Source organism: Lynx rufus, unplaced genomic scaffold (assembly GCF_022079265.1).
Source record: "Lynx rufus isolate CCGP_SWC_20201006 ecotype Redwood Valley unplaced genomic scaffold, mLynRuf1.p SCAF_13, whole genome shotgun sequence".
NCBI lineage: Eukaryota > Metazoa > Chordata > Mammalia > Carnivora > Felidae > Lynx > Lynx rufus.
In genome coordinates, this window is record NW_025814827.1 from 52,908,352 (window position 1) to 52,921,570 (window position 13,219).

The 13,219-nt window shown below is 36.0% G+C and overlaps 1 protein-coding gene across 1 annotated transcript in view; it reads left to right on the forward strand.

Moving 5' to 3' along the window:
* NUBPL (NUBP iron-sulfur cluster assembly factor, mitochondrial) overlaps window positions 1-13,219 on the forward strand; it is a 223,000-nt gene that overhangs the window by 48,740 nt on the left and 161,041 nt on the right. The gene's annotated exons all lie outside the window — the stretch shown is intronic.

A 13,219-nucleotide genomic window follows, 5' to 3' on the forward strand; every position in this document is an offset into this window, starting at 1 on the left:
ATCATTATCTCTTTATGTTAAATGTGTGGATGTATGGGAGTATTTGAATAGAAGGTTTGTATTTGTGTTGGAAGACATGACAATTATTTTTTCTAATCAGATTTTTGTCATGTTTGTCTTAAAGTAGTTTAAAAAACCCTGAAAACATTAGTTTCTTTTCCCAGCCTTCACTGCTGTCAATAGGACAGAGTAATTTTTTGAGTAAATCTTTAATATTTACTGTGCTTGGTATTACACTTTCTTCCAAAGCTGTCAAATATAAGGCATGAAGAACAAGAAATGCTGTGATGAGAAAATGAAGTCTTGGAAAGGGGCGCCTGTCTGGTTCATTTTGTAGAGCATCAAGCCCCACGTTGGGTATGGAGCCTACTTAAAAAAAAAAAAAAAAGTATTGGAAATTGGCTTATTAAAATTTATTTCTAATTATAGTAAGTATATAATTGACTAATTTCTTTTCATTTCTTATTGGGCTTTTTTATTTTCCATAGATCTAGGACACAATGATTATATTTACCGTAGGTATTTATTGGATTATCTATGTAAATAATACAAGTATTTTGTATTTCATTATTAAAGTTAGTTAATTAGACATCGTCTACTATTGTTGAATGTGTTTTTGTTTGTGCTTTAGTTGCTGGAGTCAATTACAATGTTAAATTCTGAATTGTAGGAAACTTGAATATCTAGTGATGATAAAATTGACCCCAGCAGTCTTATTTTGTAAGCACCCACTTAGTTATTTTCTTGTTCGTGAAAATGCTTTATTTTATATAACTTACAAAGCTAAGTTATTCTAGTTTCTTTGTTCTTTGTCCTTTTAGTGGAATGCATACTTGGTTTGCAGATATGTGACATATGCCAAGATGTCCAATTTCTTTCACAAAGAGGGAGTAATGAATTTGTGTACTTTAAATGATAGACTATTATGTCTGTCTCTTGATTAAAGTAATGTGAAAACTGGTGCGTGCAGCACATGAATAATGGTGAAATGGAGCCCTTGATGTCAGTTTTTTCTTAAGTAGTCTATCCAGTCTATGCCAACATAAATACTTGAAGTGAACTTTAATTTCTTTCTTCTTGTTTTACTGAAGCTGTAATCTTAAATTTGATGTTTGCAAATTGGCTGCCATTAAATAGGCTTTCTGGTAAAGATATGAGATACTAGAAATCTTGGAAAGCCTTAAAAGAACCCTTCTTTTGTGTTGACAAGCTGATCTTAAGGCACCCCAAAAATAAATTGAGCGATTAAGGCATCATTCACTTAAAAGAATGTGGATTCTTAAACCCCAGCTTATAAATTATGTTTTGAATCTTAGATAAACCTGCCACTATTATACTAATTGGCATCATTTTGACATTTCTATATTTTATCATGTTAATTTATCCTCTTATACTCTCTACTGCAGAAAACACAATACAATAAGAAATTATCTTATTAATAGCAAAGAAATTGTTTCAACAGGCCATAAATCTTTGTGTTTATGATTAGCACCTGCCACAAGACAAATAGGTGTTCTATGCCTCTCACTTTTTGAGTTAGATCAGAGAGCTGTCCTTATGATTACATGTAGACTAGTAGGGTGGAACATTTGTAATGTGGCCATATCTTTTTAGGGCTGTTTGTACTTCACATTTGTCTGTACTAGTCTAATTCCAAGCTAAAAAAAAAAAAAAAAAAAAACACAACTTTTTTTCTTATTTCCTAATCTTCTGATCATTCCTAGTGTTTCTCAAAATTATTTTCATGTTTTCAGTATCTTCTCTCAGATGAGAAAAAATTAAAAGAACTTGCTATTGTTGGTAGTGGAAGGATTAACTTGCAATTTTATTTTTAATACTGTTTATTTATGGGCCTTGTAAAATTTTTGCTTTATTTATTTATTTATTTATTTATTTATTTATTTATTTTTTAATGTTTTATTTATTTTTGAGACAGGGAGACACAGAGCATGAACAGGGGAGGGTCAGAGAGAGGGAGTCACAGAATCTGAAGCAGGCTCTAGGCTCTGAGCTGTCAGCACGGAGCCTGACACAGGGCTCGAACCCATGGACCGCGAGATCATGACCTGAGCTGAGCCGCTCAACCAACTGAGCCACCCAGGCGCCCCAAATTTTTGCTTTTTAAAATAGACTTCATTATTGCTGATTCATAGTTACTTTAATAATTTACTGGGTACTTTAGAAACCTTTTAGGGGCACTTTAATAAAACATATTATTTATTTATTTTTTATTTTTCTTTTTTTACATGAGAATGACGCTTTATTTTTATTTTTGATTAAGATATAATTCACATATCATAAATGCCACCATTTCTTTCTCTCTTTGTTTCTCTTTCTTTTCTTTCTTTCTTTTTTGATGTTAACAGAAAATAAAGTGTTTAGGAAAGTAGTTTGGTGAAAGCAGGATGAAAAATGAGTTTTGAAGGTAGAAGATGTAGGAAATATTCATATGTGGGTTGGAGACTCTATAGGAAAAGGCAAAAAGCCATAAATAATAACACTATACGAAAAGGCGTGAAAAGTTTTGACAGTCTAGATTTGGTGAGGCTAACTTAGAGAAGAAATTAGATATGCTACAGGAAAAAAATAATGAAATTAAGTCATCTTTTTCACTTACCTTCTGGACCTCAACTCTAGATTTTGTGTATATGGTATGTATGTACCCATACAGGGTAATGGATTGAAATGAGATTATGTTTGTCAAAATTAGATAGATTTTGTACACCCACGTTCATAGCAGCATTATACACTATTACTATTACTACTACTACTATTATGAATTGACTGTTCATTATTTCATTATGTGGAAGCTACCCAATTTCTATTGGTTCATGAATAGATAAGCAAAATGTGGTATGTATGTGCAATGGACGTTATTCAGTCTTAAAAAGGAAGGAAGGAGCTTCCCGGTTGGTGAACACATGATTTGGGGAGCATATGTCCTTGGAGAGGTCATGGAAGCTCTCTGCTCTTCCTCATATCTTGTCCTATATGTCTCATCCATCTCACTATTTCTGAGTTATATCCTTTTAATTTAATTTAATTTTCCACTGCCCACATCTCTTCTTTTCTCTGCCCACAACACTGAAAACCAACCAATCATCTGAGTGATATTCTTTTATAATAAGCTGGTAATAACAGTTCCAGGGATTAGAATTTGGACATCTTTGGAAGACCATCATTCTTCATACCATACCACCATTCTGTCCCCCCATCTCCCTCTACTCAAGGTTCTTGCCACTGTGAACAAGACTGCTATGAACATTCTAGGCATTGTCTTCTGTTGCACATCAGGAGAAATTTCCTTTCGATATGAACCTGGGACTGTAATATCCAGGCCATGGGTTTGTGATGTTTGCATTACTTTCCAAAATGTTTGCATCAACTTATGCTCTGTTCATTGTATATAAGAGACATTATGGATCCACATCCTCTTTAAATAGGGCATAAAATGCTATCTCATTATGGTTAAAAAAACACAAAAAAAACGAGGAAAGTCTGACATATTTTGCAACATGGATGTATCATGAAGACTTGCTAAGTAAGCCAGTCACAAAAAAGACAAATGCTGTATGATTCCACTTATACGAGGCACTTAGAACAGTCAGAATTATAAAAAGTAGAATAATGATTGACACGATCTGGTGAGGAGGGGAGAATGGATAGATACTGTGTAATAGTTTCGGTATTTACGAGATGAAAAAAGTTTTGAAGGTGGATAGTTGTGATGGTTGGACAGCATTTGGAATCTATTTAATACCACTGAACTGTAGGCTTAAAAATGGTTAAGATGTAAATTTTATGTATATTTTACTACAATGAAAAAAATTAGAAAAATATATTAAATAGACTTGCTCTATTTCTTGAATAGTGTCTATAATATCGACCCAGTAATTCTGTTTGCTAAAAGAGCTATCATTACTGGAGGAAAACAGAATAGTGAAGTTTCATTGGGAGATTTAGTAATTTAGTTCTAAGCCTTCTCTACGTTTCAGCTTAGAAACGTCACTGCTCTACAATTTAGAAATTGTAATCTAAAATTTTATTTTCGTCTCATGAAAAGGAAGAGAACTTAATACATTTAAAATCCTTAATGTTATCATTACCAATATTACCATTAAAAAAATTTTTTTTATGTTTATTTTTGAGAGAGTGCGCACACATGTGAGCAGGGGAAGGGCAGAGAGAGGGAGAAAAAGGATCTGAAGCAGGCTCCATGCTGACGGCAGAAAGCCCAATGTGGGGCTCGAATTCATGGAACCCTGAGAGAATGACCTGAGCCGATGTCGGAGGCTTAATCAGCTGAGCCACCCAGGTGCCCCAGTATTACCATTTGTAACATTACCAGTATTGTAAAGCCCTGTATGATCTGATCCCCACCTTCTGTCTATCTCTACAGTCCCAATTCCAACAAGCTTGTTTTGTTATTCAGTGAACACCAGTCACAGTGACCTCTATTTCTAACATGCCAAGCTCTGTGCTCAGGTCTCTCCATTTTCATTCTCTCTGTCTGAAATGCCTTCCACCTTTACTGTCTTCTCCCCCCTCCCCGTCCCACTCCAGTTTCTACTCCTCAGGTCTTAGTTTTAATGTCTTTTCTTGCATGAAGCTTTCCTTCTTTGACTCCTCAGACTCCTTATTTCAGTTGCAGAATAGAGTTTTTGTGTTATCTTTCTAATTTTTTAAATCTCCCCTACTATGATACTATGTGCACAGAGCAGAGGCTTTCTTGCCTGGTTTGTTTCTCTGATGCTTGGTATATAGTAGATATGCAATTAATCTTAGTTGAATAAAGAACATAATCACTCCTGCCAGGTTTCTTGTACGTTAGTTGTATACTCTGTTTTCTGTTTTGGGTATATGAGCAACTTAATTTGCAAACACATACATTTTTATGAATAATAAAAGCAGTTTGAAGACATTATCTTTGTTAGTCTTTGTGATATATCTGAATGGTTGTCTTATGCTACATTTTCCCCCATTCTTAGAAAAAGGAAAAAAGAAAGGATCTGTATGGCTTGGCTTTGGAGAATTATGTGGAGTAAGTTGATTGTTCCAGTTGTTTCAATATGAAAGGACAGTGCCAGTCTTGCCTCATATGGTAGCTTTGAAATGTTGAATATTACTGTGTTTACTCATAAGCAGTAGAGTCCTGTAAGGCCTGAATTTGAGCTGTAATGGAAAGGGCAGTGTTCAGAATCCCAGTGTTGGGAATATGAACAACCTGGAACAAGAGAAGGAACTAGTAAGTATACACCATAACTCTTTCCTCTGACTGTCGTCCTCATTGCCAAGCTAAAAGAGTTCATAAACACTAAAACAAATATCTTACTTGAGATTTTTTTTTTTCTGGATATTGGTATTGTAATGGGTTAGGAGAAGTGGTGAGTGAGGAAGCAGTGACGGTACGGTTTTGATTTTATTCTGCTATCTCTGTGGTCTTCCAATTAAGGAAAAGAAAGCAGAAATAGCAGATTGCATTTTAATGGACTTTGAGATTTCCTTTGCAGGATATAAACCACAAACTTTCTTTTGAACTGGGTTCCCTAGAAAGCAAAGCCCTATGCACTGCTAATTTATTAGGAAGTGGAAATCCAGACTGAGGAAGGAGGCAAGGATGGAGAGCTAATGTGCAACTTCTGTCAAGCTGGCTGTCACTTAAATGTGACAGATTGCTTGACTGCATGGGGTTATGTATATGGGAGGCAAGGGGAAGAATTAAAAAAAAGTTTTTTTAATGTTTATTTAATTTTGTGTGTGAGAGAGAGAGTGCGAGTGATGGAGGGGCAGAGAGAGAGAGGGAGCCACAGAATCTGAAGGCTCAGAGGCTCCAATCTCTGAGCTGTCAGCACAGAGCCCGATGCAGGGCCCACACCCACAGACCGTGAGATCATGACCTGAGCTGAAGTCGGACTCTTAACCGACTGAGCCACCCAGGCACCCCCAGGGGAAGAATTCTTAAAAAATGTTTATTATTTTGACAGCGAGAGAGAGAGAGAGAAAGAGAGAGAGAGAAAGAAAGAGAGAATCCAAAGCAGGCTCTGTGCTGTGAACTCAGAGCCTGACACAGGGCTCAGTCCTACAACTGTGAGATCATAACCCGAGCTGAAATCAAGAGTCAGATGCTTAACCAACTGAGCCACCCAGGCACCTTGGAAAGGGGAAGAATTTATTTAATGGTCCTTTTCCCATTGTCCAAAGACTTACCTCTGTAGATGGGAACTCACCTATATTTCCAAGATCTGTGAGTGAGTCCCAGTGGAGTCCTATGGCGTCCTGTGCTTTGGCATCAAGTAGGACATTTTTGGGGTGGGAAGTGAAAGGCCTTTGAAGGCTTGAAGTGAGGTACTTTCAAATAGCCTGTGTGTGACACTGGTCAGAGCCTATGCAGAGCTGTGGCTGGAATGAGAGATGAATGAGGCTAAAAGAGTGTGGGGAAGTCACGTGGGACTTCCATGCATGCGGATGGAGGCGGGGAGCTGATCTCTTCTATACCCAGACAACTATTTCAGTGAATCCCTTATTGACTGATGCTGGGACATAATGACAGGGGACCAAGAAAGTGTAGGATTCTTTCCAAATTTTGATATCCTGAATTCTTAAGAGAATGTGAATTGATCCCTCTAATCTAATAAACTAATACATTTCAGAGTTTTATTTCCCAAGGGAGTGCACTCCTCAAAGGAATATTTGAGTAATAGTTAGAAATTCAGTTTCATAGTTGTCCTCTGTAAGATTTATATGGAAATAAAATATATAATTTTTTACTCATTTTATTTTTTCAGCTTGGTAATATTTGATTTTTAAAAATGCAGTGCAGTATTTTTTCTATAGTCATACTATGTCGTATATTATGTGTACATGACACGTACATTTTTAATTTTTAAAATATAAAATTTGGTAGTATCAAACTTCAAATCTGAAAACTTGGCTTCCGACTTCGGCTCAGGTCATGATCTCACAGTCCATGAGTTCAGGCCCCACGTCGGGCTCTGTGCTGACAGCTTGGAGCCTGGAGCCTGCTTTGGATTCTGTGTCTTCCTCTCTCTCTGCCCCTCCCCTGCTCATGCTCTGTCTCTCTCTGTCTCAAAAATAAATAAATGTTAAAAAAAATTTAAAAAAAAAAGAAAAAAAAAGAAAATTATGTATGTATTTTTAAAGTGTATTTATTTATTTTGAGAGAAAGAGAGCATGCACATGTGGGGGGGTGCTGGTGCAGAGAGAAGGGGAGAGAGAGAATCCCAAGCAGGTTCTGTGCTGTCAAGCTCAGAGCCTAATGCAGGTTCGAATTCATGAAGCGAATGACTTGAGCCGAAATCGAGAGTTAGATGCTTAACAGACTGAGCCACCCAGGCGCCCTGAAAATTGTATTTTAAATTTAACGGTATGTTCCAACTACTGTTTTTAAGACATCTCAGTACACTTGTGTTGTGCTTCTTGAAGAAACATATTTTGTAAGTATTTCTGACCCTTGGCAAATCAATCATTTGGGAATCAGTTATTGAACAGGTCTATAAAGGTACTGTGTTTGCTCTAGGGAATAAAGATGAATACGATATAAACTCTGTTCCTCTTGAAGAGCTCACAGTCTAGTTCGGGAGATGAAAAATGTTCTCACGCTAAGTAACAGAGGATTGTAGAAACAGAAAAAAACTTCTGATCTTGCTGTGATACAGTCCAGCCAACCCTGGACCCTGATAAAGCTTTCAACCATAGGTCACAAAAAAGAGCAAGAGACTTGGTCATTTGTTTTTAAAGAGAGATGTTTATCTTTTAAATTTTAATATTAAAAAATGAACATTCAAACTATGGGTGATATATTCCATCTGTCATGAACAAAATATGTATGTGTGATGTTTTATTTATAAATCACAGTATAATCTACCACCTTCTACTTGCACCCCAAAATAGTCCTTTACCTTTACTGCCTGAGGCTTGTCTTGTCTCCTCTGTAACCTTCCGCCTTCCTCTCTACTGACTTCTGTTTCTTTTTAATCTCAAACAAAGACTAGAAATGGTAGCAGTAACTGGGGACTGTGGACATTTGAAGGTTCTCTGGAGAATCTGTAGGTTTCCTGGAGTTGGATCATACTCTTATTTATCTCCTTCCTCCAAAACAAACCACAACTGTCTACCATCTAATTCCATGTTTGACCTGAGGTAGAGAGTGGGACTTTTTCTCACAAATCTGTATGTTTTCAGGGTTCCTAGTTTAGATTGTAAATTTTCTTATTCTACTCATCTTCAACTTCTGAGTGTTCCATTATAGCTTAATATAGTGTAGTAGTGCTCAAAACTTTTTCGGTCTCTGGAGCCTCTTATGCTCTTAAAAAATATTGAGGATCACAAATGTAGGTTATATTTATCAATATTTAGCAAGATAGAAATTAAAGCTGAGAAATTAAAAAAACATTTGTTAACTCATTAAAAATTACAAACTTGTAAACTTGTTAATATAAATAACATTTTAACAGAAATAACTATTTCCTGAAGTAAAAAATTAGTGAGATTGGTGGTATTGTTTTACATTTTTGTAAATTATTTTAAAGTCTGACCTGATAGAAGACTGCTAGATTTTCATATCTACTTTAATATTCACTCTGTTGCGATATGTTGTTTTGGCTGAAGTAAATGAGGAAAATCCAGCCTCATATGGACATGTAGTGGAGAAAGGAAGGATATTTTAATAGTTATTTCAAAAAGTAATGGATTTGTTTCTTTGATACTACACCACAATTTTGACAAGTGTTGGCTTCTTAGAGATTAGTTACACTATGGAATCTGAGGCTATCAGTGAACTTTTCATAGTCTGTTATATTTAAATCTTTGGTCTATCTTAGGCTTTGAGTTGGATTTTATAACATGTGTTTAGAGATGTTAGTTCATTGATTTATGCTGGTCTTCTAAATGTTTACACATTTCATTATATAATATAAAATCCATTTACTAATAATGTATTATTGTGGTCTTAATAGACAGTTCTTTAGGTATCAGGAAGTTGTAAAACTCATGGTGACCATATACAGGTTTTTCAAAAATTCTAATTTTACTTGAAAGCTTTCAGTTAGTCATAGAGAAAAATATTGTCAGTTGTGTGATTTGAAGTGACAGACTCACTTTATTTTGTATGCTAAACATCCACATCTGAAGCGCCATCATTTGTCTGTTTGTCTTTCAGGTAAAAATGGTGTTCTATGAAAACATACATGTCGTTTAGCTTACAGCTCAGTTGCACAGGTGCACTCCCTTGAGGCAGCCATTGTAACAGCCTTCCTAATGCAGCGTACAGCAGAGGTGCGTTTTGTGTACCTCTTGTTTCATCCTACAGAATTCTAAAAATGCCATGAACTCTAGGGTCAGGATTTAATACATTAAATAATTGCCGTTACTTCATCCAGGACATTCTTCAGTGAAATTTGAGTTTATTTTTATTTCTGTGCTTGGTGGTAAAAATGATGACTTTAAAATACAGTTTGGTGTCATTGCCTTGATTTGTACCAAGGTGCTGGCAGTTTACCTACTATTGTTTTTGGACCACCAGTGCAAAAGTCAACTCAGTTAAAAGCCAATAATATCTTAGTATTATTATGAAAATAGTTTTACCTTCTTGGATCATCTGAAGGGTTCTTTCTTGGGGATCCCCAGAGGACCAGTGACCATACTTGGAGAACTGCTGATTTAATGGAAGGTCTTCAACCAGAAGTTAGAAGTCTTAGTTTCTGGCTTAGTAATTCTTATTATGGATTTCATGAAATTATTGGCCTCATTTTTTTCCCTTTCCTTTAAAAAAATGATGTAGAAGTGATTGCTTTACAAATAAAGTAGTTAAAAATTCAGATGGGTCTACCATCTTTACAACCACTTTTGTTTTCATAGCAATTAAGTAGCCGTAGCCAGCTGTATTAATCTGGGTTCTTCGGAAAACCAGAACCAATAGGAGGTATAGATAGATGTAAGGAATTAGCTTACATGGTTAAGGAGACTGAGAAGTCCCAAGACCTGCACTCAGCAAGCTGGAGACTCAGGAGAGCTATTTGTATAGTTCTACTCTGAATCCAAAGGCTTTGAAAACCAGGAGAGCCAATGGTATAAATTACATTCTGAGTTTGAAGGCAGTGGAGGACTGGTGTCTCAGCTTGAAGACTGGCAGAGTGAACAAATTGTGCCTTATTCTGCCTTTTTGTTCTATTCTGGCCTTCAGTGGATTGGATGGGGCCTACCCACTTCAGGGAGGATAGTCTGCTTTATGCAGTCTTGCTTCAAATGTTAATCTCATCCAGAAAGACCCTCACAAGAATACCCAGAATAATGTTAAATCAGTTATCTAGGTACCTCATGGCCCAGTCAAATTGACAAAATTAACTACCACATTACTGGACCTCGCAGCCATGCTCTTCATCTAATTTGTATATTCATGAACCTTGATAATGTGAAATGCATTTCCAGTAGTCCCATTTCTTTCCAGTATAGAGATTATCCCTTTGTTTGTAGAATAACCTCAGTCTCATTCTGAGGATCTGTTTCCTGGGTCACTTTCCAACAAAAAGATATAGCATGATCAAGATTATTTGAGATGGACTATTTATAAAGATGTGTAAGAAGTATGAGGAAAGCACATGAGATAGAATAACTGTTGAATACCAGTGGAGCAATTACTACCCCTAGGCCTACAGAAGTGAGTGGATGAAGCATATCCAGATCTAGAAGGAGACAGTCTGCCTTGGGAGGAGCAGTGACACTCAGTGGAGGACCCAGCCAGCCCAAGATCACCACACAGAGAGAAAACCAGGAAATGAAATACACCCCTGGCCTCCCTCTCCTTCCTCTTTCTGATCTGCTTTTGATGCAGTCCATACAGGAATCCCCAGGTGAGAGGACAGGGCACACTGGAAGGGCAAATGACAGATAATTAGCAAAGAGTGGGACCTGGGTTATCGTAGCTGCCTGCCCCCGCACGCCTTTTTTTCTCCAGCAACAGAGGTGTTTCAAGACACAAACCTAGGATTTGAAATGAGAGAAAAATCCATCTTACAGATTGTCATCTGCTTGCCTTTCTGTATGTATATAGTGTATGCACTGGTATGCACTGAAGAATTGATGAAAGCAGTGAGGAAGAAATAATGTTACATTATCTAGATTCCATTAAATTCATCAGCAAATTTGTGTTATAGATAAGGAGGGTAATGTAAAAATATAGTTTGCCCAGAGTAATAGGCTAGTATCTGGGTACTCCATAACCCACAATGTATTTGTGCATAGGAAAATTATCAGAGGAAAAGAGAAGAAAATCTTGATCTATGTCAAAGTGGTTTATTCAACTCTGAAACATAATAGTGCAATTATTTATATGTAAAATGTGTTTATATGTCAGTTGTATGTTACATGCCTCTTCTATTTTTAACTTATTTATAGACATAGGTAGGTAAATTTAGGTTTAAGTCAGTCTTTCTATAAGTCATTAAGAAGAACCTTGGTGGAGAAGAGGCATTTCTTGTTATAAACAGACTGAGAAAATTTAATTATCAACAAATTTAAAACATGAGTTAAAATGGCTGCTGCTCTTTATCTTTAGCTGTGTGTGTAAATCTCAGTTTGTAGTATTATAAAATTATAGAGTCCACAAATGTGTGATAAGTGGTGATCTGGCTTCTGCCCAAACACCTCCAGTGAGGGAGATTTTGCTGTTTCATGACAGGTCAATTTGATGTTGTTATTTTGAACAAAAATTTGCCTCTTTATAACTTTGACATCCTTTTACTAGTTCTGCCCTCATGAGAACCACCTAGTCTATTTTCTTCTGATAACCTGTGAAATGTTTGTACACCATAATCGCAGCCTTAAGTGTTTTCTCAGCTACACAGTTTCTAGCCTTCAGCATTTGCTCATATTAATGCAGTTTTGAGTATGCTGACCATTCTAGCTATTTTTCTGGCCATGGCTCACTTTGTCAGTGTGCTGCTACATAAAATTGCCCAAGTTTGAATATTATTTCTTGGCCTATTCTGAAGTGATATACTGAATGCATTTTTAATTACCAAATACAAAATGGTGAGCAATGCAATGAAAGAGTAAAAGGGATAGAATTAGTTCTTTACACTTCTTTACTTCTTTGCGGTTATGCTTCCATAACCCCCATGGTTATGGAAGTAAGTAAGGAAACAGCTGGATTCATCAGATTCTTTTAATCTCTTATTTCCCTTTTACTTGTCTGTGATTCCCCTCCCCCCCAACATCTAAGTTCCTTAGCTCTGTGGAATAGACAAACCACAGTCAATGTGAGATACTTGAATTTACACGCTGAAACTTTATTTAGGCTTACTCATTTTCAAAAGCCCTCACAGTTTTGGTACTTTGACTGTTGTGATCTTTATGTTCCCTTTTTGCTATCTAGTTTATTGCTACCCATAGAAAAGATGGACTATTTCTTGGCCTTAGTAAGATATCTGATCACCCTTTGAAAAGATTAGGGTTTTATGGTTAATAAGACTGTATTAGTAGTTAGCCATGAATGTCAAGTAATAAATAATGGTGGGCATGTCAGGTTCTGTTTTATAGCCATGATTTATATCATACCTAATGGTTGGTTATCATTTTGTAAAAGTAAAGCAGTAAATTACAAACTAATTTCTTGTTGCATCTTTTCCTGTCAATAAAAAGAATGCAGCATTGTGGCATTGAGTCAGATGAGAAAGATAAGAGGAAAAAGCAGAATCCATTCAGTCAATAAAGAGATTAGTTGCATTTGAGTATAATGTACAGAATATAACCAGCTTAAAGCAGGCAATTACTATTTTTAATTTTCAAATTTTTTATTTTTTATGGCTCAAACACAGGGAAATTATTTATTTATTTATTTATTTATTTATTTATTTATTTATTTATATTTTAAAAATTTTTATCTAAATCCTAGCCAATTAACATATAGTGTAGTAATGGTTTCACAAGTAGAATTTAATGATTCATTACTTACATATAACACCCAATGCTCATTCCAACAAGTGCCCTCCTTAATGCCTATCACTAATTTAGCCCATTCCCCCACCCACCACCCTCCAACAACCCTCAGTTTGTTCATGTATTTAAGAGTCTCTTGTGGTTTGCCTCCCTGTTTTTATCTTATTTTTCCTTCCTTTCCCCTATGGTCATCTGTTTTGTTTCTTAAATTCCACATATGAGTGAAATGATATATTTCTCTTTCTCAGATTGATTTACTCTGCTT